This window comes from Penaeus monodon, chromosome 31 (assembly GCF_015228065.2).
Source record: "Penaeus monodon isolate SGIC_2016 chromosome 31, NSTDA_Pmon_1, whole genome shotgun sequence".
NCBI lineage: Eukaryota > Metazoa > Arthropoda > Malacostraca > Decapoda > Penaeidae > Penaeus > Penaeus monodon.
Genome location: NC_051416.1, coordinates 3,140,432 through 3,140,835, shown reverse-complemented (window position 1 = coordinate 3,140,835; position 404 = coordinate 3,140,432).

The window sequence follows — 404 nt, the reverse complement described above, 5'->3', positions numbered from 1 at the left end:
ATCCTTGTGCAAGAATTCTTTCGCTGAGTCATGGTGACTCTGTGCTTGCTCGCTATCCCCCCACCCCCAAAAAATATATATAGATATTTAAAAAATAATGCTAAATGCAACAAAAATAATACGTATGGTTTCATGTGTCTTAATAGCGCACACACACACACAAACGCTTTCCTATAAATCACAAAGAGAAACCATAGCTCAATCACAGAAACCCAGTTCTTTCCGTCAAAGGAGGCAACATCATCATGACTTGGCATGTTTTTCTTTTGGCGTCTTTTATTTTTGCGTATGGCAATTTTAGTGTGGTAAATGTACGTGTTAGTAATTAGCTTGACTAGTGAAAATATTTGGATGTTTTATTTATGGATTCCATATGCATTTTATGAGAGGGTGGATCTGCGTGG